This window comes from Kogia breviceps, chromosome 4 (genome assembly GCF_026419965.1).
Source record: "Kogia breviceps isolate mKogBre1 chromosome 4, mKogBre1 haplotype 1, whole genome shotgun sequence".
In the NCBI taxonomy this organism is placed as follows: Eukaryota; Metazoa; Chordata; class Mammalia; order Artiodactyla; family Physeteridae; genus Kogia; species Kogia breviceps.
The window spans coordinates 146,469,639-146,496,813 of record NC_081313.1 but is presented as its reverse complement, the minus strand read 5'-3'; the positions used below and the strand labels follow the sequence as shown (position 1 = coordinate 146,496,813).

Sequence of the window (27,175 nt, the reverse complement as noted above, 5' to 3'; positions counted from 1 at the left end):
TTTCTTCTAAGGCAAGTGTATAGGTAATTTTTATTCCCTGAATAGGAGAAAAAATGGTGGAAGAAGGCAGGGTTAAGAATTAAGATTTCAAGACCGTGAGAGGTAGATGGCCAACCAGAGTTCCTAAGGTTCGGTGCCTGTAACTGTTGCCGCTGCTTAAGCCTGTCAAAGCAGTGGTATGGCTGCTGCCCTCGTATTTGCTCCCTCTAGAAACACTCTTGCCAGTAGTGGCGGCAGCGGGACTCAATGATCCCCTTTTCTCTCTCCCTCCAGAAGCTCCAGATGGCGTCTTCCGTGGGCAACGTGGCCGACAGCACGGAGCCAACGAAACTAAACTTCCAAGGGTTAGCTGAGTTGGCACATCGAGAATATCAGGCGGGAGATTTTGAGGCAGCTGAGAGATACTGCATGCAGCTCTGGAGACAAGAGCCAGACAATAGTGATGTACTTTTATTACTTTCATCTATACACTTCCAGTGTCGAAGGCTGGACAGATCTGCCCACTTTAGTACTCTGGCAATCAAACAGAACCCTCTTCTGGCAGAAGCCTATTCGAATTTGGGGAATGTGTACAGAGAAGGAAGGCAGTTGCAGGAAGCAATTGAGCATTACCGGTATGCAGTGCATCTCAAGCCAGATTTCATCGATGGTTATATTAACCTGGCAGCCGCTTTGGTAGCAGCAGGTGACTTGGAAGGGGCAGCACAAGCTTACGTCTGTGCTCTTCAGTGCAATCCTGATTTGTACTGTGTTCTCAGTGACCTGGGGAACCTGCTCAAAGCCCTGGGTCGCTTGGAAGAAGCCAAGGCATGTTATCTGAAAGCAATTGAGACGCAACCGAACTTTGCAGTAACTTGGAGTAATCTTGGCTGTGTTTTCAATGCACAAGGGGAGATTTGGCTTGCAATTCATCACTTTGAAAAGGCTGTCACCCTTGACCCCCATTTTCTGGATGCTTATATCAATTTAGGAAATGTCTTCAAAGAGGCACGGATTTTTGACAGAGCTGTGGCAGCTTACCTTTTTGCTCTAAGCTTGAGCCCAAATCATGCAGGGGTACATGGCAACCTGGCTTATGCATACTATGAGCAAGGCCTGATAGATCTGGCAATAGACACCTACAGGCGAGCTATTGAATTGCAACCCCATTTCCCTGATGCTTACTGCAACCTAGCCAACGCTCTCAAAGAGAAGGGCAGTGGTGCCGAAGCAGAAGATTGTTATAATGCAGCTCTCGGGCTGTGCCCCACCCATGCAGACTCTCTGAATAACCTAGCCAATATCAAAAGAGAACAGGGAAACATTGAAGAGGCACTTCGCTTGTATCATAAAGCCTTAGAAGTCTTCCCAGAGTTTGCTGTTGCCCATTCAAATTTAGCAAGTGTATTGAAGCAGCAGGGACAACTGCAGGAAGCTCTGATGCATTATCAGGAGGCTATTCGAATCAGTCCTACCTTTTCTGAGGCCTACTATAATATGGGAAACACTCTAATGGAGATGCAGGATGTCCAGGGAGCCTTGCAGTGTTATATTCGTGCCATTCAGATTAACCCTGCATTTGTGGATGCCCACAGCAATCTGGCTGCCATTCACAAGGATTCATGGAATATTCCAGAAGCAATTGCTTCTTATCGCACCGCTCTGAAGCTTCAACCTGATTTACCTGACGCTTATTGTAATTTGGCTCATTGCCTGCAGCTTGTCTGTGATTGGACAGACTATGATGAGCGAATGAAGAAGTTGGTCGGCATTGTGGCTGACCAGTTAGAGAAGAACAGGTTGCCTTCCGTGCAACCTCATCATAGTATGCTGTATCCTCTTTCTCATGGCTTCAGAAAGGCTATTGCTGAGAGGCATGGGAACGCCTGCTTGGATAATATAAATGTCCTTCACAAACCACCGTATGAACATCCAAAAGACTTGCGGCTCAGTGGTGGCCGACTGCGTGTAGGATACGTGAGTTCTGACTTTGGGAATCATCCTACTTCTCATCTTATGCAGTCTATTCCAGGCATGCACAACTCTGACAAATTTGAGGTATTCTGTTATGCCCTGAGCCCAGATGATGGCACAAACTTCCGAGTGAAGGTGATGTCAGAAGCCCATCATTTCATTGATCTTTCTCAGATTCCATGCGATGGAAAAGCAGCTGATCGCATCCATCAAGATGGTATACACATCCTTGTAAATATGAATGGTTATACCAGGGGTGCTCGAAATGAACTCTTTGCTCTCAGGCCAGCTCCTATTCAGGCAATGTGGCTGGGGTACCCTGGGACTAGTGGCGCGCTTTTCATGGATTATATCATCACTGATCAGGAAACTTCACCTGCTGAAGTTGCTGAGCAGTATTCTGAGAAACTGGCTTATATGCCCCGTACTTTCTTTATTGGTGATCACGCTAATATGTTCCCTCACCTGAAGAAAAAAGCGGTCATCGATTTTAAGTCCAATGGGCACATTTATGACAATCGGATTGTGCTGAATGGCATCGACCTCAAAGCATTTCTGGATAGTCTACCAGATGTGAAAGTAGTCAAGATGAAATGTCCTGGTGGAGAAGACAACACAGACAGCAGTAATACGGCTCTTAATATGCCTGTCATTTCTATGAATTCTATTGCAGAAGCAGTTATTGACATGATTAACAGAGGACAAATTCAGATAACAATTAATGGATTCAGTATTAGCAATGGACTGGCAACTCCCCAGATCAACAATAAGGCTGCCACTGGAGAGGAGGTTCCCCGTACCATTATTGTAACCACACGTTCTCAGTACGGGTTACCGGAAGATGCCATTGTGTACTGTAACTTTAATCAGTTATATAAAATTGACCCACCTACTTTGCAGATGTGGGCAAGCATTCTGAAGCGTGTTCCCAATAGTGTACTGTGGCTGTTGCGTTTTCCAGCGGTAGGAGAACCTAATATTCAATGGTACGCACAAAATATGGGCCTTCCCCAGAACCGTATCATCTTTTCACCTGTTGCTCCTAAAGAGGAACATGTTCGCAGAGGCCAGCTGGCTGATGTCTGCTTGGACACTCCACTCTGTAATGGACACACCACAGGGATGGATGTGCTTTGGGCAGGGACACCCATGGTGACTATGCCAGGAGAGACTCTCGCTTCCCGAGTTGCAGCTTCCCAGCTCACTTGTTTAGGCTGTCCTGAGCTTATTGCTAAAAATAGACAAGACTATGAAGACATAGCTGTGAAACTGGGAACTGACCTAGAATACCTGAAGAAAATTCGTGGCAAATTCTGGAAGCAGAGAATATCTAGCCCTCTGTTCAACACCAAACAATACACAATGGAACTAGAGCAGCTCTATCTACAGATGTGGGAGCATTATGCAGCTGGCAACAAACCTGATCACATGATGAAGCCTGTTGAAGTCACTGAGTCGGCCTAAATAATGACTGTGTGCATGGGAGAATTACCCCTGTACGTCAGCCTCAACGTTCTGGGGGAAAGGGAACTACTTTTTACTTCTCTGTACAACTTTTTACTTCTCTGTGCAACACCCATGTTGCACATGGGTGACAGACAATGATAAGAAATAGCACAGCCAGCCTTGCTTCCTGCATGATCATGATAGGGAGAGACACAAGAGATACGAAGCTGCTGTTCCGCAAGGAGTCTCCAGAGAACTTTGCAGCAGCCAGGTGTTGCGTACGTCTGGGAGGTCTCATCTCCCTTGGTCTTCCATGGGATGGATGGTAAGTGTGGAAGGGAGATAGAGATTGCCCAGCCGTTTGTGATTATCAGGGATTGATTGAGTCTTGTGAGTTATTTTTTTCTTATATTTTGGGTATTGGAGCTTTTAAAAATGTTTGGTTTCAGGTATTTTTCTTCATGTGAAGTGTATATGATTCTCTTGAGATAAGGTTTTAAGCTAAAATATTCCTTGTTTTAGTTTCTGAGCTCTACAGATAAATGGGGACTTTGCTGGTGTAGTCTTTTTATAGGTTTTATAAACCACTTGAGCCTAGATCAGTGATTTTAGTGTCTGACATAATGTTTGGAACTATCGGTGCTCTGTTGGTTTCTAGATGATGGCTTAAATTCTTTTTCTGGTCCGTTTCCTTCTTCCCTTCTCCCCACGTTAAAAATTGTCCTGTAACTTGGCTAACAAAAAAACAAGTCTGATTCAAAACCTCCCAGAGTGTTTCTCTTAAACACAACGTGTGGTGCCAAGTGAAGAATCTTAGGAGTGATGAGTAATTATGAAGGGCGCAGTGGTGGTACTGTCACCGATGATAATAATAATGGATTTTGGGCCTAGAATTTTGACCTGTTTCACCAGTGTTTTACTGTTGACTGCCCCTGTATGCTGCCTCCCAAAGTGACAGTGTGTGGTAAGATTTTTACTTTCATTTCTAAAGTTTGTTTTTTTTAAGTGAGTCCTGTTCTTCCTTTTTCTTTCAGCAGAAATGAAATCCCAGGTAAGTTTAAGTATTCAACTATTTGATCGGTAAGTCACAGTTATCTCCAGTACATTAAATAACTGTCACCAAAAAACATGTTATAGGTAAAAAGCTCTGAAGGACCAGCTCTGTATATGATAATCATGTTTCAGAACTTTTAGGGTATTATATATAATAACTTGTCTTCTGGACGTGGTCTTGAAGTCTTTATGGATTCAGCCTCAGTAGTAGCAAACTGCACTGCTACTTGGTTTGGAGTACAAATTAGACTTTAGCCCTCCTGGAGGTTGAGTTTTTGGTATTGAAAACCATAGGAATGAAATTATTGTATTTCAACAAAGATGGAGGGCTTGAGGCTTAAACAAGCCAACATATGAATATATGTTTTTGTCTTGCTGTACTGCACATATGCTGTCTGGTAACAGATACTTTTTCTGCTAGTATTGCGCAAGATTTTGTCTTTTCAAGGAGCTGAGGCAGTGCACCTGTTCTGTAGTTGCAGCTGTTGCCTGAATGTATCCTAGCTGACAAATTATTGATTAATCAGAACTTGAATCTCTGAAAGATTTGTACTGTGAACCAAAATCTGAGCAAGGAGTCTCAAATGTAATTCTTAAACAGAATTACATGTTAATGAACCATTTAACAGTGTAAATGAAGGAACATCAGTGTAGGGATTTCTTTTAATTTATTTTTTACCTGCTTGAAATATCAGTTAAAGGTTGCCAGCTTGGTTGCAGATGAACGGACGTTTGAAGTTCACCAAACTACTTAATGTGGAATAGGATAATAGGCTTCCAACGCCCTCAAGGCTGTGACCTTGCAGCCATTTTACACAGCACATCATCCTCCTATAGGGATGAACCTTTCCCCTGGCCCGAAAAGTAGCCGCTCTGGTTGAAGCTTTGCTTATTGTAACAGGGTTTTGTTTCCAGGTAACATGTCTGTGGAAGACTTAATTCTGCATAGAGATATAGATATTACTGGAAACTAATTGTTTTTTCTATTATACTCTGCTTCATCAAAAAAGTAAAACATTTAAATTGTGCTCCCGAAATTCAGATGTTGTCTTGCAATCTTTAAACAATACATGAATGATTTGCCCTTAAAAAAAAGAATTAAGCAGTTAAGCTGTTGGTCCCAAATCAGACAAATTATCCTTATACCTCCTGTCAATATTGTTAACAGAGACTGTTATTTTATTAATCCTTATGATCCCGTGATTCTTTCATGTTTCAGGGCACAGCAGGTGAGAGAGTGGATTTGTTAAGCTGGGTGGGTTTATCCTTCTGTTATGTGTTCATTCAGTTTTATGTTCATCTACTTATTGTACACATACGGCAATAGAAGCTGCTAAAGCAATCATTGCTATTCTGCAAAACAACAAGGCACAGAAGCAGATGTCTTATTTCTGAGATTTCTCCTCCCAGGATTATGATGATTAAAGATGCTTTCCCCCCACTCCCTGGAGAGGACAAGGGGCTGCTCGCTGGAAGTTTCTTAATGACTTGGGGAAAGGCTCAGATATCCCCCCATTATGGTAATCCACCCCAGGGACAAACCACACAAGAATATTATGAATTTATTTTATTTTTCTGTCCTTACAAAGGTAATACTCAGCTCATTAGAAAATGAAAACTGTACTGTCAAATTTCAGAATTACATGGATGAAGAAAATCACCAAAGCGGCATCATATCACGTGCGTTATAGTTGTACTGACTATACTGACTATATTAACTATATTGTGTTAACAATATATTGTATCACTATATATTGAAAAGGCAAAGTGCTGTAACTTATTTCAGAGAAAATACTTATGTTGGCAGACCCCAAATTGTACATTGTAGACGGGTCCTAGGAAAAGAAGATTTAATTCATAGTGGACAAGACATGAGCTTCTGTTTTCAGCCACGTGCTATTTCAAGAATTAAACATCATGAATAATACAGGATATAAGAGGAATAGTCTAAAGAAGGAAAAGCACATTTTGATTAGGAAAGAGAATTTAAGGCTTAAGTCTTTTTTTAAGGAAAACTGCCTTTTTACTATGAGATAAGAAAATTGTTTCCTTCTTTTCTTCCTTGCTTTCTTCTTCTTCTTTTTTTTAACCTTTTTTTAAATTTTGGATATTTGACCTCTAAGCTGAGATGACTGAAAATGCCTCCTCTGGGCGTCAACTTTTTGAAAGACTTTTTCCCCCTCCCTAAGGGCTATTTGTCTCTTGGAGGCATTGTCTACATTAGTCAGCAAGAGGCAAGCATTTGTCCTTGCATGAAATGCTGACATCTCCTGATAAGAGGGAAGCTGCAAAGTAGAAGAATTGAAGGTCAATATGTTGATATTGGTCTCAAGCGCATTGATGTACATTTGTGAATTGGGGAAGGGGAGTGAAGCTTGAGAGTGGGCCAGTGGGGAGGGGTAAATATTTTGTGATGCTGTCTACCTATGGGCTTAGAAAGTTTACAGCTGCATTAGGAGGACAAGCATTACCATTAGCATGAAAAGCAGGGCAGACCTCAGTTGCAAAAGCTTCTAGCCATACACATAGGGCAATACGTAAATGATACACCTTATTGCATTCACCCACTCACAGTCCCCTGTTCACGCTAATTGGAAATTTCAATCCATTTCAGAGAAGTACTACAACTATCAATCATTTTCCCTGGCACGAATCTTCCAGGAAGAAGAAAATGAAATACACCTAGCCACGGAGCTCACGCACTAGCCCGTGTGTCTTAGATTTAATATCTGATCGCTAGCTGGCTTGAAGCCAAGAGGTGGTTCACAAAGTTGCTGCACATTAGAATCACCTGGGGGCCTCTGAGACCTCCCCGTGCCAGGCTCCTCCCTACACCTCCTGAATCCAAATCTCTGGGGCTGGGACCCAGACGCCAATGTTTTTCTTAAAAGCTCTTTAGGGAATTCAAATGAGCAGCAAAGCTTGAGAACCAGCCCAATGACAGGAACAAACTGATTTCACACAGATAAAGTGGGGCAATTCATATGTTAAGAGAACGTGAATATATGTGTGTGTATATATATATATATATATATATATATATATATTTCTTTTTTTCTCCTAATTCTGTTTGTGTTTCAAATAGGCTTATTTTTTCTTCTGCAAAAAGCTTTATTGTTTCCATTTGGTCCAAGGCTTGGGAGAGGGCTCCAGGGCGGTTACAAAGCTGCCTCGTGGCTGCAGAGCGGGGCTTCAGGCGGAAGCTCTGACGCCAGAGGGGCTCCTCAGAGGCCGCTGGACTTCAGAGACTCCTGTTTGTGCTCGAGGGTGAGCCTTTCAAAGAGATGCTCGCCCAGCACACCCTGCGGACCAGCCAGCCTGCGGAGCTTGGTCAGGTAGGTGGTCGCCCATCTTCTTGATGAGTTTCACCTGCTCCTCCAGGAAGCGGCTCTCCAGGAAGTCACAGAGGTGGGAGTCCGCGCGGGCAGAGCCCAGGGCGCGCAGATCCCATAGTGCCTGGTTCAGGTTCTTCTCCCTAAGAATGGCGGCTTCCACAGCGTCCTGGGTTCTACCCCGCTCATGTTGAGAAGGCTTCCACGCATCCTGGAAGAGGGCGCAGCCTCAGCACTGGTTTTGCATTTTCAAGAGGCGCTGGGCGCCCTCGCACTCCTCCTCAGCCAGTTGGCGCCAAATGTGGCCCACACTGTCCAGAGTCCCATTGCTGCTGTCGAAACAGAAGCTCAGAGAGAGGTAAGTGTCCACAGATGCAGGTTGCACAGGCGGTGGACGGCGGCCTCCACCTCGATGGAATAATTCTGACGAAGCTGGGAACTTGTGGTTGATCAGTGACAAGGATTTAAGCTCACAAAACGGTGCTGGCCTGTCCTGGAGGCTGAGCATAGGTGAGTGGCTGATTCTAAAGGTTGCGACTGGAAGAAAGGTAGGAGGGTGGTCGGGGGCTGGAGCAAGGAGCGTCCCTGGGTCTGTTCATTGCAAACACCGTTGAAGCAAAAGACAGCTGTGCAGGACCGCCGGGCGCACTGCCTCAAATAGGCTTCGATATAAATGAACAAGAAGTCCAAGCAAGGACAATACTTACCCTTCCCCCCACCAAAATAGCTGGCAATACTAGAATCTAGATCTGGGGAGGGATTCTTCCGTTACTTTCTTAACATTCCAAGCCAGTAGAGCAGTGATTCTCAAAGTATGGTCCCCTTGTAAGCAAGCAGTACCCTATGGGGCCTTCCTAGGACAGACCCATCCCCCATCTCCTCTGCTGTAGTTCCTCTCTGAAGTACTCAGACAATAGTATCTCAGGCATATTTCTTGGGTTTTCAGATGCTAAAAACCACCACCGAATGGAAGAAATTAACTCCTTGATGATCATGAGCACTGTAGCCCCCAGACCTTCTGGCACCTAAGGATGGATAATGTTACCTGCCCTGTGGCCTCAACATCAACCAGTCAGAGGATTGTGCACGAGGTAATCACATTCCCTGGGACGTCCCTCCCTCACCTGGCCTTTAAAAATGCTTTGCTGAAATCCTTTGGCGATTTCAGGGTTTTTTGGAACACGGGCCAACCCCTCTCCTTGCTCGATCCTGCAACAAACCTGTCTCTGCTCCACACTCCAACCTTTAGGTATGTTGGGCATCCCTGTGCTTCAGACACACGAACCTGCATTCGGTGACAACCTGACCAGCTTTAGCAGCGTCCCCTGATAATGTGTTCGATATTCCAGTTGTAGGGCCCTGTCCCAGCCCTATGGAATCAGCAACTCTGGTGGGGCTCAGTGATCTCTGTTATAACAGGCCCTCCAGATGATTCTTATTCACCTTAAAGTTTGAACATACCTGCATTGTCAGCTGGCCAAAGCGTCCACCAGCAGGGGAAGGGGAGCGGCACCTGGAAAAGATCGGGACCAGCCAAGGCAAGTCCAGCAGCATGTGCCGTGGTAGTAACGGAGAACGCCTTTGCTCCACTGGTTGGCACAGACTAGTATCTGGGAGCACTGGCAGGGTTATGGAGGATGCTTTACATGTCAATGTAGAGTGACCGCTGTCCTGGTTTGCCAGGGACTTCCCCTGTGTGAGCACTTAAAATCTCATCCCGGCAAAGCCCTTAGCCCTGGGTTTGAAAAACTTAGGCAATAACATGAAATTTAGGGGAAACAGGATCTAGGTTTTGGGCAAGTCACAAGTGCTAATTAAAGCTAAGCAAGTATGGACAACATCTAGCCTTGTTTGCCCCTTTGTGGGGAGGTAAATCTGATTGGGTGAAAGGACTTATTGTTAAGAAATCTTTGTGGAAACATCCCCTTCTGCTTAGTCCACTGGTTCTCAGTTCTGGCTAGACATTGGCGTCGTCTGGGGAGATTTAAAATGATTTTATTGCTCTAGGATGACCAACCGTCGGTGTGAGGGTTTGTAAAAAGTGCTTCAGATGATTCTAATGTGCAGCCAAATTTAGGTGCCACCGCTTAAGCTTTTGAACCGCGGCTACATATTTTCACCTCATCTTCCTGTGAGAATATCCAACAGTAGCTGAGGTTTGTGTTGTTTTCTTTTTTTCACTGTCTTATTATAAGATTTACTGTCTTAAATAAGATTGAATGTACAGAAAATCCTGCTAGTCGATCTGGTATAGCTGGATACTTAGAATAATAGTGTTAAGATATATACCATTTAAGTATTGTGACTGGCCTTTTTAAAATCAACATCTGCATTGAATTCGTAGGATCCCTTTTGAAGTTGTCATGTTGGGGAGCTATACCTCTGATCTGCTGCCATTGCTAAATATCTGGACACCTCTTATTAGGAATTGCTTTTAAAAATCTTTAGGGATTAAAACCAAGATTGCTGTATTATTTGTCCTGGGACCACAAAAGCCTCACAGAGTTCCCCCGCTGTACCTTCTACCCCCATCTCTGAGCCTTGGCAACTTCTTATCTGTTCTCCATCGCCACAGTTTTGTTATTTTAAGAATAATAAGTAAACATAATCATCAATTACTTAATCTTCGGAGATTGGCCTTTTAAATTTTTCCCTCGGCATCATTCCCTTGAACTTCATTTCAATTTTTGCCTATATTAATAATTTGTTCCTTTTTGTTGCTCGGTAGGATTCTATCGTAAGATTTTATCATATCACAAATTGTTTCCACATTCATCCATTGAAAGACATTTGGGTAGTTGCCAGTTTTTGGCTATTAAAAATAAAACTGCTAGGAACATTTCTATGTAAGTTTCTGTGGGAACTTCATTAAGTTTTTGTTTCTTTTGGATAAATGCTCAAGAGTACAATTACTGCGTTGTAGGGTGAATCTACTTTTAGGATGAAAAGAGACTGTCAAGCTGTTTCTCAGAGTGGCTAAACCATTTTATTTTTCCACCAGTGATGTAATTTTTCTACGTACTCGCCAGCATTTGATATTGTCACTATACTTTAATTTTAGTTATTCTCTGATATGTCATTATGGTCTTAATTTGCATTTCCCTAATGGCTAATGATGTTGAACATCTTTTCATGTGCTCCTTTGCCATGTGTATATTCTCTTCCATGAAATGTCTGTTCCTGTCTTCTGCCTATTTTCTAGTTGGATGTTTTTAAGTTGTTTGGAGAGTTCTTTGTATATGACATATATGTATATGACAAATGACTTTGTATACAAGTCATTTGTCTCATATGGGATTTTCAAATATGTTTTCCCACTGTGTAATTTGAGTTTTCATCCACTTAAAAGGATCTTCTAGGAAGCATTTTTAACTCATTTTGATGAGATCCAGTTTATCAGTTTTTGCTTTTATTGATCATACTTTCCGTGTCAAGTCTAAGAATTATTCACCTAGTTCTAGATGCCAAAGATTTTCTCCTTTTTTTCCCTAAAAATGTCCTGCTTTTACATTTACGATTATGATCCACTTTGATTTAGTTGTTGTGTAAGGTGTGGAGGTTTAGGTTAAGGTTCAATTTTTTTTTGTTGTTTTGTTTTGTTTTTTTGTTTGTTTTTTGTTTTTTTTTTGCGGTATGCGGGCCTCTCACTGTTGTGGCCTCTCCCGTTGCGGAGCACAGGCTCCGGACGCGCAGGCCTAGCGGCCATGGCTCACGGGCTTAGTTGCTCCGCGGCATGTCGGATCTTCCCGGACCAGGGCACGGACCCGTGTCTCCTGCATCGGCAGGCGGATTCTCAACCACTGCGCCACCAGGGAAGCCCTGTTTGTTTGTTTTTGTTGAGGGATATCCAACTGTTTCAGTACCATTTTTTGAAAAGTCTATTCTTTCTTGATAGCTTTTGCACTGCTGTCAAAAACAAGTTAAATGTATTTATGTCAGTCTATTTCTGGGTTCTCTATTCCGTTCCATTGATCTATGTATCTACCCTCCATCATTACTGCAAAATCTTGAAATTGGGTAGGTTAATTCCTCCCATTTTAATCTTCCTTTACAAATTGTTTTAGCTATTCTTCAGCCTCTTCTTACTATATAAATCTTAGAATAAGCTTGTCTATATCCACAGAAACCTTGAGGGCATTTAAAGAGTAATTGTGTTAAGCCTCTTAACTTGGGGAGAATTGACATCTTCATTACGTTGTGTTTTCTAATCCATGAACAAAGTATGTCTCCCTATTTGTTTGGGACTTTTCAATTTTTCTTCATCAGCATTTTGTAATTTTCAGTATACAGGTCCTATAAATGTCTTATTGGGCTTATATTTAAGTATTTATTTTGGTCAGTTGTAAATGGCATCACATATTTTTATTTAAGCTTCTACACATTTGTTATTAATATATAATTTGATAAAATTGTGTTGATTTTGTACTCTTAAAACATTGACAAACTAATATTATTTCTCCAGCTTTTTGTGTTTTCCTTGGCATTTTCTCCATTTAGATTTTCATCTCATCTTCAGATAGAGACAGTTTTACTTTTCCTTAATCAATATAATAGGATATATTACTATTCAACATTCAGTAGGATATATTCCTTCCTATTTTACATAGTAGGAATAGTCCTTTTTTCTTTTAAATAAACTTTTTAAAACTTTAACTTTTAAATTTATGTATTTATTTATTTTTGCTTTATTTTCTTACTAGTCCCTCCAGTAATATATTTAATAAAAGTGGTGAGAGCAGATATCGGTGCCTTGTTTCTGATCTGACAGAGAAAGCATTCAGTCTTTCACAGTTAAATATAATGTTGGTATAGGTTGTTTGTAGATCATCTCTATGAGTTTCAAACTATTCCTAGTTTGCTTGGAGTTTTTTTTCTTCTTTCTTTAAAATCATGAATGGGATTGGAGTTTGTCAAATGCTTTCTCTGCATTAATGGATAGGCTCACATGACTTTTCCCCCTTAATCTATAGGATATGGTGGATTACACTGTTTGATTTTCAAATACTTAACCAACTTTGCATAACTGGAATAAATACCACTTGATCATGGTATATTATTCTCTTTATATATTTCTGGATTTAATTTACTAATATTTGGCTGAGGATTTTTGCAGCCAATTCATAAAAAAAATATTGGTCTGTAGTTTTCTTCTTTCTATACTATCCCTGTCTGGTTTTGGTATCAAGGTAATACTGGCTTCATAAAATTAATTAGGAACTGTTCCCTCTACTTCTGTCTTTTATCTACTCATGTAAAATTGGTGTTAATTTTTTAAGTCTTGGGTAAAAGTGAAACATCTAAGCCTGAATATTTCTTTTGGGAGTCTTTTTTTTAAACATCTTTATTGGAGTATAACTGTTTTACAATAGTGTGTTAGTTTTTCCTTTACAACAAAGTGAATCAGTTATACATATACATATGTTCCCATATCTCTTCCCTCTTGCATCACCCTCTCTCCCACCCTCCCTATCCCACCCCTCTAGGTGCTCACAAAGCACAGAGGTGATCTCTTTGGGGAGTTTTTAAATGAAAAATCAGTGTTTCAAATGGTTACAGGAAAATTGAGATTATCTATTTCATCTTGGCTGAGTTTTGGTAGTTTGGGGTGTAGAAGCATTGGTCCATTTCATCTACATTTTTCAATATATAGTGTAGACTTGTTCATAATAACTTGTCCCTTATTAACCTGCAGGTTATGTCATGGTATCCCTGGTTGCATTTCTGATATATGTGATTTGTGCCATCTCTCTTTTTATCTTTATCAGTCTTGCTAGATGTTTATTGATTAGATTGTTTATTTCAAAGAACCAGCCTTTTGTTTCACTGATTTTCCCCTCTATTTTGATGTTTTCAGTTTCATGGATTTCTGTCTCATCTTTATTATTTTCTTCTTTCTGCTTGTTTAGTGTTTTTCCTCTTCCTTTTATACTATTTTAATAGAGAAAATTAGATTATTGCTTTGAAATATTTCCTTTCCCAATTTAGTGCTATAGACTCCTCTTTCAGCATTGCTTTCACTTCATTCCACAAACTTTGATCTGTTATATCTCCATTTTCTTTTATTCTATGCATTAAATAATTTTTCCTTGATGCTGTCTTTTTCACCCAGGAGCTATGTGGAATTGTGATGTTTAGCTTTCATGTGATTGAAGATTTTCCTGTTGTCTTTCTGTTACTGATTTGTAGTCTGATTCCATTATGGCTAGAGAACATACTCTCTATGATTTTAATTCTTTTAATTCTACTCATGTTTTTTTATCGCCCAGTATATGGTATATGAGTGACTGTTCCACGGACACTTGAATATGTATTCTGTTCTTATTGAGTGTGTTCTTCAAACATCAGTTATATCCTGCTGATTGACAATGTTTTCATTTTTTCCATATCCTTGCTGATTTTTCTCTCTGATAGTTCTATAAATTGCTGTGTTGAAGTCTCAAATAATAATTGTGGATTTAAAATTTTCTCCTTTTACCTTTTTCAGTGTTTGCTTCATGTATTTTGAAGTTCTGTTGTTTGGTGCACACACATTTAGTATCACTAGGTTATCTAGGTGGATTATTCCTGTTATCTTTATGTAATGACCCTCTGCCCCCAATAATTTCCTTTGCTCTGAAATCTACTTTATCTGATATCAATATAGCCATTCCTGCTTTTTCTGATTAACGTTCACATGATATATCATTTTCATCCTTTTACTTTGAACTACCTATATCATGATGTTTAAAGTAAGCTTCTTATAGACAGTATATAGTTGCAACATGCTTGTGATTTTTTAATCTACTCTTCCAATCTCTGTCTTTGAGTTGGTTATTTGGATCATTTACAGTTAATGTAATTACTGCTATGTTAAAGATTAGGTCTACCATTTTATTTTTTGTTTTGTCTTTTACCTTAGTTTCTCAATCCTGTCTTTCTCTTATTTTGCCTTCTTGTGGGTGACTTAAACATTTTTTAGTAAGTCCATTTTAATTTAATTTATTTATAATCATTTGTGTATGCTGTTTGCATAGTTTTCTTAGTGCTTGCTTTTGGCATTACACTATACATATGTAACTTACCATAGCCTACTGGAATCAGTGTTTTATTACTTCAAGTGAAGTTTCAAAATTTTACTTCCCTTTAGGTCTCTTAATATTCCCCAGGGGTTTTTTTTCTGTTTTTTTTTTTTTTTCTGGTATGCGGGCCTCTCACTGTTGTGGCTTCTCCCATTGTGGAGCACAGGCTCCAGACACGCAGGCTTAGCGGCCATGGCTCATGGGCCCAGCTGCTCGCCGGCATGTGGGATCTTCCCGGACCGGGGCACGAACCCGTATCCCCTGCATCTGCAGGCAGACTCTCAACCACTGCGCCACCAGGGAAGCCCCCTGGCAGGCGGATTCTTAACCACTGCGCCACCAGGGAAGTCCCTGGATTTCAGCTTTGAACTGCTCTCTCTGGGAAAGATTTGCTCTTTGTACAGTTATTCTAACAGTTCATCCACTCCTCAGTATTCAATAGGAGCCGTGGACATCGCTTAGAAAGACAAAACTTCATTGAAGACCTTCAGAATGGTCCCATCAGAAAGTAAGTTGCATATTATATGTGATCTTTGTGGTTAGGAAGATCTATTCTTATATCATTTAAGTTGCACATATCCCTTCTTCTTGTACCTTGCTCGAGGAAACCTAAACAAATAGGAATGGGGGGGCGGATGGAATTGTTATTTTCACGGGCCAAAATATAGTCCTAAATTGGCTACTGAATTTGCAGACCAGTAATATTTTGTGGAAACATTCTGTTTGAGGAATCGGGATTCCAGTGTATCCAGAGCAAGTGGTTTTGAAGACTCAGAGCACATGATGGAACCAGTTCACACAGCTAATAAGTCTGTTAACCAAGGACCGAAGTATAACCTACCTCGGACGCCAGGTTACCTAACATCTCGGCATTTCCATACCCAGACCCAAGATTTGCAGCAATCAGAAAGGTATCTCTGCTTTCCCTTTTTCTAGAATTGAAATAGAAATTAATACTATAAATTAGTGCAAACACATTATACTGTGAAGAACTGGTGTTTTCTTGCTGATCAGTGTCAACCAGGAGGTATTGTATGTTCCATAGTTTGCATTTAGGGCAGGAAAATCAAGTATAGGAGGGGGAATAGGTGATTTTTCAGAGGCAGTTGGGAAGAGGACTTAGAAATTTTCATTGATTCTTAAACTTAGTTTAAACCAATAATTTGATGTGAGTGTCAGAAAGGATCTTACATTCTTAGGCTGCATTAATAGTGGTATAGTCTTCAGAATAAAGAAGGTTGCTTTATTTAAAGAGTAAATACAAATTATAGGGAAAATGGTAAAATTCCAGTAGAGAAACTTGCAAAGGGGTTGAACACATAAATCACAAACATACTTTTACTTGGGAAACAGGAAAAACCTCAATACAATTAAAACAACAACAGTGTTTGCTATTTGGCTATTAATTTAGCAAGTGTTTGACAAGGTAGTCCAGTGTATTGATTGTCCGGCTGGACCTGGGTGTGCATCCTGGCTCTGCTGTTCACCCTGTATGTGGTCTCGAGTAAGATCTCTAAATTCCTATTTTCTTACCAGTTAGATGGAAATGTTAATAATATTATAAGTAAAATTTTAATAACATATACCTTGGGATTGTTGTTGATTATTACATGAGTTAATAAAGTACTTTAGCACATTGTAAACTTTCAGTTTTCAAAAAGATGTTTGGCATTTTTAGCAGATGTAAACATTTCAAACAGGTGTTGCTTATGTTGCCAGGGCCGCTGAAAAATGATATAGCCCTTTTGAAACATAACTGTAATAGCCATAAAAATGTTCATACCTAGTAATTCCGCCATGAGGTTACAGAAATACTTAAAAATATGGAAAAATCTACATGCATTTAATCATTCAGCACATTCCTCAAACTCCCTACTATGTATCAGACCCTGGACTAGGGGCTTCGGATACAGTTGTATATGTTCTGGGATGTTAATCCCAGCATTTTTTACAGTAGTGGAAAAATTGGTAGCAGTTTGCATTTCTAACGATGAAGAATAGCTAAGTAAATTATTATATCCATAGTATGATATTTTATAAAGCCATTGAAAGTGATAGCTTACTTATGATAAGTGAAAATAATAGGTTATGATTCAGCAGTCTAAAAAAGATGCTAGGGGGAAAAAGACCAAAAGTAAATATTAACCAGTTTACTTAGATTAAGTGGGATTGAGGGGTTTTGGGGGGTGTTTACTTTTCTCAGATTTCCAAATTTTCTTTTGTATGATTATATTAGATTTACTGATGTCGCTTTTGAGACAATTAAATTTTAACTTTCCAAGTTTGTTGCATGTGCCATGGTTAGAATTTCTACATGTTATAATTAATTTATATATGTATTTAGTTACAAAGTGAAAGTAGGCTCCTGGTTTCAAAAATAAATAGCTTATTCTGTTTCCTGTCAACCTTGCCACACTTGGAGAGAATGTATCTGATTAGAATAGTATGTGCATTTATCTCTATAGGGAAAGGTGGAAAGGCTTCTGGGAACCTACAGTGTGCCGAGGCATTGTGGTGGGTAACTGAAGTATAGCATCTTAATTTACCTTCAAAACAATCCATGAAGATGGAAGGTATTATTAGCTCTATTTTATAAAGAACTACAAAATCCAAAATTAAGCAATTTTATCTGCTAAAATCACACAGGTAGAAAACAGTAGAACCAGAGTATCTATGTATAATTTTATAAAACTTGTTATGTATATTGATGAAAACGAATAATGGTGTATTCCTTTTGTTTAAGAAAATTTTCACAGAATCAGAACATTTACCAGAGAGGCCATGTTCCTCCTCCTGGTCCCCACGGAGAGGACCGTTTACACAGGAGGTACTCTTGGAATGTAAAGCCAAATGCCAGTCAAGCAGCGCAGAACAGAAGGTGGTATCCTGGCGGTTACTACAGACTACCCTATCCGACCTCTTATAGACGGACCAAGTGACACAAGCCTACTGTGGAAACCTATCTAGATACAGAACAGGACTGAAGACAGCCAGAGTGACTTTTTATAAGATCAGGTCAAATGAGGTTTATAATCTCTTTTAGTGCTCCCTTATGTGTTTGAGCTTAAGGAAAAATTATGTTGATACTTAGCTCGGCTGATAAATTTGCAGTATTTACAACAGTGAAGGAAATAATCTGTCATTCCGGTCTTAAATTTTTTTAAAGGAGGATGATATTTTAGAACTGATAAAAAGTAATAAAGAGCATCCCTTGTAAATTATTTTTTAAAATTCTATCTTCCTCTTCTGGTGTATTTCCTTCTGAATAGACTTGTAATGTTAGTGTTGTGTGTGCAGAAAATTTTTAGTGTTTTTGTCATGTTCTGTTATTACCCAATCATCAGGGTATCTTCACCCCTCCCAAAAAAACTGTTCAAGATTTCTATTAAAATCTACCTAGGAGATAATCTCTTTAGAACCTAATCACTATTTGTAATTAGTTGTAGTAGTTTTGTGATTAGACATTTGTTTCTTTCTTTTGGCAGTCTATTGTTGGACTTGACCAATTTCCTTTCACTGAATTGTCAGATATGCCATCTAACACTGCATAAACTTTTAGGGATTGATTGTCAATTGAGGAGAGACCAATTGACAAACGTAAATGCTCAATGCTGGGTAATTTACCTGGCAGGGTAATTGTTATGAACTGGGTGGAGCTACTCAGAAAACTTGAAAACTTCTGTAGACTATAAAGGTTGCTTGATGAACAGAATAGGGTGCGACATTTGAAGCCTGGAATATCTGGGGAGACCTGCATGGCTCCTCGTGTTGTTGCTTCTTTGGTGAACGTAACCTGCTGCAGTCTTTTTCCACTTGCCTCTCACAGCGGAATGGTGCCTTGACCTTGACTTTTTCTAAGTTGCCCCTTCTGCTAGTTTACCTCTGGAACACACAGCTGGATCACGTGGGAGCTGTTCATTATTTTTAGTTGCAGAGGAAGCCAGAAACCTTTGTTTGCTCAAGAAAGGGTCTAACTGTCATGACATCATAAGCCTTGGTAAATATTTGATGAATACTTGGGCAAGTTGGCTTCATTGTTTGAGTCTCTGATTTTGAAGCGTTGTATCATGGAAAGTCTGATACTGCATATGATACTTGTTTTCTCTGTTCTGTGTTATAAATGAGCATCCTGCGGAACCTGACCCTGAGGAAGTGCTCTAACTCAGCTACTCCCTGGTCTGTGTCTGATGAGCTCAGTCAGGTTGCTACCTCTCATCTAGGTGGTGGCTCAGAAAGTGTTTTTCTGCCCGCCACATTTAACAGAGATACAAGAGTTCTTCTTGCCAGAAGGCTGCTCTGTGGAATTGTTCCTTCACATACATCGTGAACTCTCCCTTGGAAAGATACTGGAGCAGCAAGACAACTGGTGAGGCAAAAAAAAAAAAGTGCCACCAGGGACAGGCATGGGAGTCCAGCTAATCGAATAGTTTTAAGGAGTTCCTTGGCAAGCAGTTTCTGAGGAGGACTTTGCCAGCACAAGTGTCATCTTAAGCACTGCCACCTTTGAAAACCTTCTTTGATCGTGTTGTCCTCTCTGTCCCCATCCCATTTCATTTATCAACACAGCTTATTGAAAACCAGTCTCCGTTTGCCATCTCCTGTCTCATTTGCTCTTCAGCACACTGTGTTTCTGGCTTCTGCTCACGTCACACCACTGAAAGTCCTCTGGCTAAAGGGACGAGCAACCTTTGTGAAAGGTCTTTAGTGGTCTGTCTAAGCTTTTAAATTTTTTATTTTTATTAAAAAAAAACACAGGTTAAGTATTGGGTTGGCCCAAAAGTTTGTTTGGGTTTTTCTGCAGGATGCTACGGAAAACCCAAACGAACTTTTGGGCCAACCCAATAGTTTAAAATTCAAATAGTTCTACCGAGATTTCTGTGAAAAAGAGTAGTCTTCCCATCAGCACCCCTGCCCTATCCCCTGATTGTCACTCCCCAGGGCAATCCCTTTAAGTAGTTTTGCATTATTTTCTACCCAAAGGCAACCACTTTAAGTATTTTAGCATTATTTTCTAATATTTGCCTCCATATTTAAATACTAGGCTTATATTACCACGTCTTGATTTCTCAGTTTCTGATACTATCTATTGACTTCCTACTGTGGAAGATGAGAATTTAGCTCTTTCCCATCATCTGTCCACGTACACACTTCTGTTCCCCTCATCTTTTCAGGATAGTTATTTCCCAACTTTTGGTGAAATCAGTATTCTAAGTTTATGTTATTTGCTAGGTAAGTATCATTCACCTCTGAACCATCATGTACGAGTATGTCTCCATTCTTTACACCATTTTCAGTTTTGTTTGCGTCTTTTCCTCTGAACCTATCACTAATTCATCCTCCAAACCTCTAACACCACTGTCACATTTCTCAGTGTGGACAGGGTAAACACATCAGATTCTTTTCTGTTTGAAATCTTTCCTGGATTGATTGGACTTGTTCTTGACCTGTTCTAGGTTGGGCACTGTTTTTAGTTTGCCAGGGCTGCCATTAAAAAGTACCACAGACTGGGTGGCTTACATAACAGATGTTCATTTTCTCACAGTACTGGAGGCCAGAAGTCCAAGATCAAGGTGTTGGCAGGGCTGGTTTCTTCTGAGGCCTCTCTCCTTGGCTTGTAAATGGCCACCTTCTCCCTTGGTCTTCACATGGTCTTCCCTCTGTGTCTACGTACAGATTTCCTTTCCTTATAAGGATACCAGTCATAGTGGATTAGTGCCCACCCTAATGACCTCATCTAAACTTACCTCTTTAAAGATGCCATCTGCAAGTACAGTCACATTCTGAAGTCCAGGTGGTTAGGATAACTTCAACATATGACTTCCGCAGGAGCACAGCTCAACATGTGACAGGCACGTCGGTTGTTTTCTACACCTGAGCCGTAGCTCTTGCCCTGAGATTTCTCTTTGCCTTCACCCTGCTCCTTTCTTATGCCCCTCTTCTGTGTCCTGGATCCACAGCGGCTGCGTTCATGGTTTACTTCCCTGTTTGGTGGAGCATATCCTTCCATGGTTTCCCAAGGATTAATGGGATGTAAATTTTTGAGGCTTTTGCATGTCTGAAATGGGTTTATTTTATTCTTCCACTGCACTAGTAGTTTGATAGACTGAACAATTGTAGGTAAGCACTTTAAAATGCATTTATTCATTGTTTTCCAGAGTTCATTGTTGCTGTTTGAAGCCTTGTGCTATTCCGATTGCAGAACTTTTATTTGTGACCTGTAATTTTTCTTTCTGCAACTTTAGGATCTTTGTTTCAGGTGTCCTGAAAGTTCATGATATGACTTAGCGTGGGTATTTTTTAAATTCATAATGCTAGATACTAAGTGAGGTCTTCCAGTCTGGCAGGCTATGTGCATCAGTTCTGGGAAATTTTCTTTTCGCTTTATCTTTTCTATTTTCTTTTTGGGGAACTTCTACTGGTGGACTATTGGATTTTCTGAAATGTACCTCTAAGTTAAGTATATTTTTTTCTTTTATTTTCCAGTTTTAATCTTTCCTTTCTTTTTTTTAAATCAGAAGAATTTTCTCAGCTTTATTTCCACCCTTCTGTTGATTGTTTAGGTTTTCTGCTACATATTATATACATATTTCTTCTGCTATATATTTTTTAAAATAAATTTATTTATTTAGTTAATTTTGGCTGCATTGGTCTTTGTTGCTGCACGCAGGCTTTCTCTAGTTGCAGGGAGCGGGGGCTCCTCCTCGTTGCACCACGTGGGCTTCTCATTGTGGTGGCTTCTCTTGTTGCCGAGCATGGGCTCTAGGGCACGAGGGCCTCAGTAGTTGTGGCCCATGGGCTCAGTAGTTGTGGCTCGTGGGCTCTAGAGTGCAGGCTCAATAGTTGTGGTGCACGGGCTTAGCTGCTCCACGGCATGTGGGATCTTCCCGGACCAGAGCTCAAACCCATGTCTCCTGCATTGGCAGGCGGATTCTTAACCACTTGCCACCAGGGAAGCCCCCTGCTATATGTTTTTAATCTCCAAGAGCTAGCTCTTATTTTCTGAATGTTTTTTCCCAGGCATTTCATTCTTTTATTGTTTTAAATGAATGCATTATCTTGTCTCTCTCTAAAGTTATCAATTTTTAAGTTTCTTTTGTTCCCTGTCAGCTGTTTTTGTGTTGTCCTGTTTGTTGATGCCTTTCTCTCCTTTTAGATGTGATCTTGAAATATCTGGTGATCTTTGCCTGTCATTTAGTACTTAAGATTGAGGCACTCAGGGCTGATGGAAGTGTATGGTAGACTTGTAGTAAGGTGCTCAATCACCTTGACTTTTTTCTTTAGTTTCCCCTTGCTGCACACAATGAGGTTTTATTTTTCTCCATTCTGAGAGTTAATATCTTTGACATTTTTATTGCGCTCTCTCTCTCTCTCTCTCTCTCTCTCTGTGTGTTTGTGTGTGTGTTTGTATGTGTGTGTGTGTGTCTACCATTCATCATCCCTCCCATTCTCTTGTGTTCTTAATGTTTAGGTGTCTTATCTTCTTGGTAGGGTTTGAGTAAAGCATAGAGATATAGGCATGAGTTCAGTCTAGCCAGTGTAATGAGACTTTGCCAATTAAATTGGTTTTGGGTTTAACCTCGGTCTGGTAAGCTTGATTTTTATGCATCATGTCCCAGGAGTGCAGGCCATTCAGTGCCCTAAGTCATGATTTGGACCCACAAAATCAACTACAAACACTCCTGCTCTGGAGGTAGGCCCTATCTAGATCCTGTCTGAACCACCTTTCTAATGTAATTCTAACAACTGCCCCAGAATTATGTCCTAAAACAAGCTCATTAATGTTATTCCCCTCTTGGAAATCTTTAATGGCTTACGGCCTTCAGAATCCCTTTCCAACTCCTTGTCAGGGCCCTGTGTGATCTGACTCCCAGCTGAGTTTTCAAAGCCTCTGCCGTGTTCCACTCCATGCTTCAGTGTGCCGGCCATTTCTTGACCACAACATTATACATGTTTATGCCGCAGTATCTTTCTCTTTCAGGTTGTTCCCTTGGCTACAATGGCTCTCCTATAGCCTCTGTGCACAAATCATTCTTGAAGCCCCCTCTCCTCAGTAAAGCCTTCTCTCCCAACCCTACCCCCCTACTGAATTACTCCTTTTTCTACAAGGTACCGTATATCACAATTTAGCATTTATTTCATTTATAGCTCCTGTTATGGGAAACACAGCTTCTAAGAATGGTCTCAGATTCCCTCAACCTCCTCCCCCTCTCTGAAGGTGCCATCTGCCCCCTGGACCACACTCCCCTGTTTTGCCTTTGCCAGCAAACCTAATTAGCACTCTCTGAGCTGACTAGAGCCCAGGTGAAACTCCGGGCCTCCATACCAAGCCCTCTCCATTCTCAGCCATCCCTCCATGTTAGAGTTGGAGGAGATGCTACATATCAGGCCACAACTCTGGCTTTCTGAGCTGCTAGAGAAGGGTGAGATGATGAACAGAAGTGTAGAGCAGTTGTCTCCCATGGAAGGAGCCTTGATTGATTAATGAAATGCATAAGACAGGAGGAAGCCTGGCAGCAAATTCCTGCTTCTTTCTCCCTTCTGTGGATTACTCTCAGGAATGGTTTTTCCTTTCAAGCCTCCCAAAGAAAGTCCAGCTTGCTGAGTGAACATATATACCAAACAACCTGTGTGTCTTTTTGTCTCATTGTGAAGCCTGTTCCTCACCCTCACAACTCTGTTTTTACATACAACCCCCCCAAAATACCAGCATTTTAATCCTTGCCTCAGGCTCTGCATTCTAGAAGACCTCTGCAAGACAAATGTAACACATTTAAAATTCATAAATGTAGGGACATCCCTGGTGGCGCAGGGTTTGAGACTCCGCCTGCTGATGCAGGGGACATGGGTTCGTGCCCCGGTCCGGGAACATCCCACATGCCGTGGATCGGCTGGGCCCGTGAGCCATGGCCACTGAGCCTGTGCGTCCGGAACCTGTGCTCTGCGACAGGAGAGGCCACAACAGTGAGAGGCCCGCATACCACAAAAAAAGAAAAGAAAAAAAAAGTAAAAAATATTGAAAGATTTTCAATCAATCTAATCTGCCTAATCAACCTTCGAAAATATTCTATCAACTTATACTCCACTCACAGTGAAACATTTATTGGGTTTCCATTATGTGCCTGGTATCATGCTGGAGGTTGACAGTATGTATTTACATGTTACACAATACCAAAAAAAGCCTGAGAGAGATAAGAGTGGAGCTCAAGTATAACATTTGCTCACAGTATCAGGCATAGTGATCTGTACCCGTTAGAAAAACTGTGAATCCTGCCTCAAATGGAACAGCAAAGAACAGCATGTCCTACAGTAGGGTCTGAATGTATAATAGCATACTAAATTCCATTGTTATTTATAATAGGAAATGTTTTTTGTTAGTTTTACTTTTTAGTTTCTAATTTCTGAAAGTATCTTACATACACGGTTAGTAACCTTCACAACCATTTGAGCTGGGTAAACGGAGTCAGGAAGGTCACAATTATTCAATGAGTGAATGAATGAGTAAGAAGGTCACTAGCTTCAACGTATCTGGGACAGTCATCGTCTAACCAAGTTTCAATCCACAAGCATTTATTTACAATTCTGAAAACTTCCACATAATTACAAATGGGACAATATTAGTAAATTACTATTTGGATAAAGAAAAGATACATGCTAGCTCAACAGAGTTTACAAACTTACAATTAGGCACATTCAAGTTGGTGCTAAGTCATATAATATTCTTTTGCAATTTATGAAAAATATCCAATAGGCATGTAATGGCCAAAAAGTACAAATGATACAAGTATCTACACACATGACAATGTACAAATTGTGACATAAATCTATCAGAAACTAGAAAATCTGTGTTGGTCTTATAGTTCCAGCTTGCTAAAAGATACAGGCTTTGGGTGGGAGCACAAAAAAATCAAGACCTGGCCATAACAAGGTTTCCAGAAAGTATGGGAACTAGCATAGAGTAGGCCTCTGGATGGGAGTGGGTCCAACATGAGATATAACAATGCCTTCATGGGTATGTAGTATGCTGGGATGGAAACTATAGGAGGAAGGCATATTTGGAGAATCAGACAGCTAAGTATTTGACACTAACAAAATCGACCAGTATCTGATACGGCATCAGGAAACATGCAAGGGTTTGAGGGATTCCAGTATTTAATTAAATCAAAATGTGACAATGGGAAGAATTAAGGACAGCCTCAGGGGTAGATGAACAGGCTATGTTACACCAAGCCAGGTCTCGGTTAAGTTGATGGGTTTAAAATGCAGAAAGTGGGTATACCGGACAAGACAGTACCCTAACTATAAGAATAAAGGTTTAGGTCAGGGTAGAGCTTGATGTTCCTAAGTGTTGAAATAGAGCTCTTTAGTTTCTTCCTCCTACATGTAAGATTCTTTTAGAGGTTAAGATGAGGCTGAGCCTGCAAGCTAAAGTTAAATGGCTGGAACTAGGGAGAGAAAATAGGTCACATAGGCTTGGAACCAAGGAAAGCCTAACTAAGGGTTTGCCTACATCGAATTGAATGTTGGAACTGAGTATTTTAATAGGCAAACATTTGAGTGATACCAAAATTTGTCATACCACACTTGCCCCAATCTCACACCACCCACCCTAACCTGCAGTAGCTATGGGTCCCTTGATGTCCATGGAAATATAGAGAAAAGAGACACTGATCTGGCTTGCAGGTATTTAGTAAGTTGTTAGCCTCAGGTCACATAGTAGTATCATGTAAACAGGCCTTCTGAAGTAGGAAGCTTAGGGGAAAAACCCTGAGAAAAACTTAAAAGCTTAAGCCACATCTCTATACTACAACACCTTTCACAATTTCTTCTCAGATAAGCATCATCCCCATCAGGGAAAAAACTCATATCTCATAATAGGAAAAACAGGCCTAAAAATTAAATATGTGTCTTTGGAGGTCCCATCTATGGGATATCTTCCTGGTACTGGAAAAGTCCCCAGAAAGATCAATCTTTGCACCCCTGAAAGCTGACCACCAAGGAAAATGACTACATCCATAGATTTCCTCCCTCAAACCAGCTTACCTCACATATAAATCATTAGCAACTCAGCCCTTACTGACACTATCACAGTCACAAGCGTGGTGAGGGAGAAAAGCACTAACCAGGGCAACTAAAACAGAGGCAATCCAGGCCAAGTTGGGCTGATGGCACATATCAGCTCCTTACGCTTGGGTGCATAATGCGACTCACCACAATGCCTTTTTCACAGACCCTCTTTACAGTTTCTCCACAAAATCCAACAGGTCAAGTTAGTTCATGATGCGTCAAGATAAACCATCGTCAAGAGAAAAACATGCAATATGTCTTACAATGTTGGAGTCCTTAAAAATATGACAAGGAAATAACCCTGTAGACAAAACCAGAGCATTTAGAAAAATCTGTATTTTACAAACATACCAGTGAATGCTATAAATAAGGTAATATGACATAAAACAAAATGAAAAATATATGTAAGACTGTTCTCTTTAGTGTACAGAATTCACGGCAGTTGCTGCACTATCGAGCTACTTAAATATATCTGTAACTGTCTGTTCTGGTAATACAAAATGAGGCCAAAGTGTGTCAACTTGTTTCCCACAGAAAACAAAAAATCTACACGAATCTCTTTTCTCCTGTGCCTTTTCACCTTACCTGCTCCCAATTCTCCACGAATGTCCTCTTCTTTCTCTAATTATTCTCCTCTTCATTTTGCTTGGCCTTGCACCCAAGCATGCAAGATGGAGAATCCTAGAGGTCTGAGATTCTAGAGTGGCTGTTTGCAAGGGGTAGGAGATTACAGTAACTGCCACACTGTATATACTTCTGTGCAAAGAAAAAGGGACAGTATTTAGAATGTCTCTCACACATAAAAGAGCTGGATGGCAGGATACTTGTGTGGCCCAAGGAACTGGAGGTAGCAAATTATGGGCAAAAGAATTGCAACCACAGGCTGGAAGAGGAAAGGTTTGCAACCAGCTCTGTTTCCTTGCTCTCTGGTATTTGCTTCCAACGGGCTGAGTGTATTTTGTGAAGCATCAAGCACTGAGAAGAAGACTCCTGCTGCTGGAAGTTGACAGGAAGTAACATCCATGAAGGTAAGAATGCAAGATCTAGGCTTGTCCAAGAAACAATGCCCATAATGAAAAAAAAAAAAAAGAAAGCAGAAGAGAAATGTAAGTCGCAAGTCCCACCGGGCCCAGCCTAGCCCAGCCCAAGGAAGGTAGGAGTCAAGGAGATGAAATTAAAAGAGCCTTGGACCACAACATTCTCCACAAGGTACACTCAACAAACTTCACCCTACTCTTTAACCAAGTTACAGAAAGAGCGTCTTCATCC

The 27,175-nt window shown here is 40.6% G+C and overlaps 2 pseudogenes; one reads left to right on the top strand and one right to left on the bottom strand.

Moving 5' to 3' along the window:
* The window catches only part of LOC131755466 (RNA/RNP complex-1-interacting phosphatase-like), a 572,095-nt pseudogene that overhangs the window by 523,481 nt on the left and 21,439 nt on the right, over positions 1-27,175 (bottom strand).
* On the top strand, positions 283-3,595 carry LOC131755449 (UDP-N-acetylglucosamine--peptide N-acetylglucosaminyltransferase 110 kDa subunit pseudogene; annotated as a pseudogene).